Source organism: Lepidothrix coronata, unplaced genomic scaffold, assembly GCF_001604755.1.
Source record: "Lepidothrix coronata isolate B3197 unplaced genomic scaffold, Lepidothrix_coronata-1.0 Scaffold386, whole genome shotgun sequence".
In the NCBI taxonomy this organism is placed as follows: domain Eukaryota; kingdom Metazoa; phylum Chordata; class Aves; order Passeriformes; family Pipridae; genus Lepidothrix; species Lepidothrix coronata.
Genome location: NW_016690566.1, coordinates 133418 through 137221, shown reverse-complemented (window position 1 = coordinate 137221; position 3804 = coordinate 133418).

Here is a 3804-nt window from a genome sequence, read left to right as displayed (position 1 = left end):
TCCAGGAGCAGAGCTGGGATCCAGGAGCAGAGCTGGGATCTGGGATCCAGGAGCAGAGCTGGGATCCAGGAGCAGAGCTGGGATCTGGGATCCAGGAGCAGAGCTGGGATCTGGGATCCAGGAGCAGAGCTGGGATCTGGGATCCAGGAGCTCGATATCTGCCCGCAGCTGCCTCAGCAGAACAAACGGCCGAGTGTGAGGTGGCAGGAGGAGCAGTGATGGGGTGGGGAGCACCCACTCAGTGAGCACCCACTCAGTGAGCACCCACTGAGTGAGCACCCACTGAGTGCTGTGATGGGGAGCACCCACTCAGTGCCATGGTGGGGAGCACCCACTCGATGAGCACCCACTCAATGAGCACCCACTCAATGCTGTGGAAGGGAACACCTACTCAGTGCCATGGTGGGGAGCACCCACTCAATGAGCACTCACTCAATGAGCACCCACTCAATGAGCACCCACTCAGTGCTGTGGAAGGGAACACCCACTCAATGCCGTGGTGGGGAGCACCCCCTCAATGAGCACCCCCTCAATGAGCACCCACTCAGTGCCGGGGTGGGGAGCACCCACTGGTCCCCCTGCCCGGGTGAAGGAGGTGACAGAAGGCCGAGCTCCTGCGGGATGTGCCTCTCACCCTGAGGAAGGGTTGGGGAGCCCTTTGTGAGTCACTTTGCCACCAACACTCGGAGAAACCTCCCGCTGTGTCACCCCAGAGGTGGCAGCTCGCTGTGGGCTCTGGGTGGTGGTTTCTCCTCCGGGAGAACCGGAGATAAAGGCAGGATTTGTCCTGGAGGAGTTGGCAACCAGCTCCTGTTGGTCCCAGCCCTAATCCCCGGGAACATTCCCTGCAGCCCCAGAGCCCTGGAGAGCAGCCAGGTGAGACACTGGGCTCCACACTCTTTGTTCCCAGGGAGCCCGAGGGGTTGGAACCTCCAATCCCAGAGATTGAACTCCCTGGATTGCCACAAACCCACACGTTCGGGGAGATAAAGGGAAGCAACGGTTGTGGCACCTCTGGATTGGGGATCCCTCCTCCAGGGAGTGAGGGCACAGGGGCGTGGATCCATGGAATGGTCTGGAAGGGATGTTAAAGGTCATCCCATCCCACCCCCTGCCACAGGCAGGGATAGGGACACCTCCCACTACCCCAGGGGGATCCAACCTGCCCTTGGACACTTCCAGGGATCTGGGGGCAGCCACATCTTCTCTGGGAAATCCATCCCAGGGCCTCCCCACCCTCACAGGGAATTCCTTCCCAAAATCCCATCTCTCCCTGCCCTCTGGCAGTGGGAAGCCATTCCCTGTGTCTGTCCCTCCATCCCTTGTCCCAAGTCCCTCTCCAGCTCTCCTGGAGCTGCTGGAGCGAGTCCAGAGGAGGCACCAAGATCAGAGGGATGAGGAAAGGCTGATGGAATTGGGATTGTCCAGCCTGGAGAAGAGGAGGCTTTGGAGTGACCTAATTGTGGCCTTTCAGTGCCTGAAGGAGCTCCAGGAAACATGGAGAGAGTGTTTGGGAGTTCCAGGACAAGGGGGAATGGCTTCCAAGTAAAAGAGGAGGTTTAGATCAAATGTTAGGAAAAAATTCCTCCCTGTGAGGGTGGGGAGGCCCTGGAATGGATTTCCCAGAGAAGCTGTGGCTGCCCCTGGATCCCTGGAAGTGTCCCAGGCCAGGTTGGATCCACCTGGGACAGTGGGAGGTGTCCCTGCCCGTGGCAGGGGGTTGGAACTGGATCACCTTTAAGGTCCCTTCCAACCCAAACCATTCCATGTTTCCATCTTTCCTGCCACCAGGACTCCCAGGCCGTGGCTCTGCTGGAGGATAAAACACAGCATTGGGTAAACCTACAGTTTTCAGAGGAAACTTCTCCGAGTGGGATCCTAAAAACTCACAGTTTCCTTCCCCAGCTCGGCCCCCGGGTGATCCCGAGGGAATCAGGGCCCTTCCTCCTCCCCCTCAGCTCGGGGCCGTGCTGGCTCAGGAGACTCATTTGGGGAACTCCGGGGGAATTTCCTGGAGCGACACCCGCCCCTCGCCCTTCGGCCCCGTCGTTCCCTTTGTTCTCGTCATTGTGCGGTTGAGTTTTCTCCCCGAACATCCCACGGGGAAATCGGGGAAATCCACCCGGGATCCCGGGCGGGGTCCGGCACCCGCCTCTCTCTCTCTCTCCCCATCCAGGAACGACTCTGGAAGCCCGGCTGCCCCAAAGCCAGCTCGGCGCTCCGGGCATCCCCATAATTGCCCCCTCGGCCTCCCGGCTCCTCCTCGGCTTCACCCGGCCAGCGTTCCGCGTGGTTTTTTTTCCCCTCCCGGGCGTTTTTGCAACGCCGGCCCCGCCCGGCCGGGCCCTGGCCGGTGTCTGCAGACGGGCCGGGTGGCTGCACTTTCCCTTTAATTACCGAGCGTGACATCCGCGGCTTCCCTGCCCTCCTTTCCATGCGGGGCTGACACACGCCCCGGGCGCTCTGTCCCCAAAACGTCACTCCCCCTTTGAGCCACTTCTTTCAAGTCTCTCCAAGAGTTTATGATAAAGGGAGCCGGTTGCTTGTGAGATCGCTACTGGGCTTGGCTTAATTACCTGTTGCTCCGCGGAGGTTTAGCACCTCCTTCCCACCCAACCCCTTCCTCTCTGTCCCAAGCAGGGCAGGCTCAGGGGCTGCTCCCCGAATCCAGAGGTCTTGGATGAGGAGTGTTCACTCAGTTACACTGAACCCTCCTCCTTTTACCCAAAGCCGAACGAGAACCTTAAAATCTGGAAGGTTTTTATCCTTTCCTTTAAAGCTTCTTACTTTATCCGCTTAATAATTGTTAATTCCAGTTCTGTTGTACGAAATCACCGGTTCCAAGGCAGCTGACAAAGGTCCTCTTTAACTCCTCATCCCAAAGGTCCTCTTTAACTCCTCATCCCAAAGGTCCTCTTTAACTCCTCATCCCAAAGGTCCTCTTTAACTCCTCATCCCAGAGCTCCTGCTTAACTCCTTATTCCAGGGGTACTGCTTAACTCCTCATCCCAGAGGTTTTGCCCAATTCCTCATCCCAGATCAACCTGTGGGCTCCTCCAGAGCTGGAAGTTGTTCTTGGGCAGTAATTTTCAGTGGCTTTTCAGTGGCTGATTCCTCCTTCCCCGACAGTTCCAAGCCCTGATCTCTGCCCGGTGCCGGAATTCCCGGCAGTGCCGATATCCCCAAAACTGCCCGTTCTTCCCAAAGCTGCTGCCTAAAGGTTGCAAAAAAACCCCGGCAAACATCTGCCTTTGGGAGCGATTGCCCCTCATTTGCATCACTTTTGGGGAAATGCAGCACTAATTGTCTAATGGGAGCCCTGGTCCTGCAGCCACAGCCCGGCCTGCGGTGATTCAGCACCGAGGGAGACTCCAAAGCCTCCTTTGATCCCGGGGATGGGTAATTCCACACACGGGGCTGGGGATGGGTAATTCCACCCACGAGGCTGGGGATAGATAATTCCACCCACGGGGCTGGGCCGTGGCCAGCGAGCTCTGGGTGCAGAGGACTCCCCACCCGGACACCAGAGGATTTGGGGGGATTTTCACTCCCTCGTGTGCACACAAACCCCGCTGGACAAACACGGGACAAACACGGCTCGAACGCGGCTCTGCCGACCCCAAACTGGGCCGGGCTGGATGAGGAGACTTCCAGGGAAAAAAAAGGAAAACCCGACCTGTGTTTCCCTGCAGACAGAAAGGGAGAGGAAAGAGCAGAGAATCACGGGATCACGGGATGTTGTGTGACCCACAAGGATCACTGGATCATGGGATATTCTGGGACCCACAAGGATCACTGGATCAT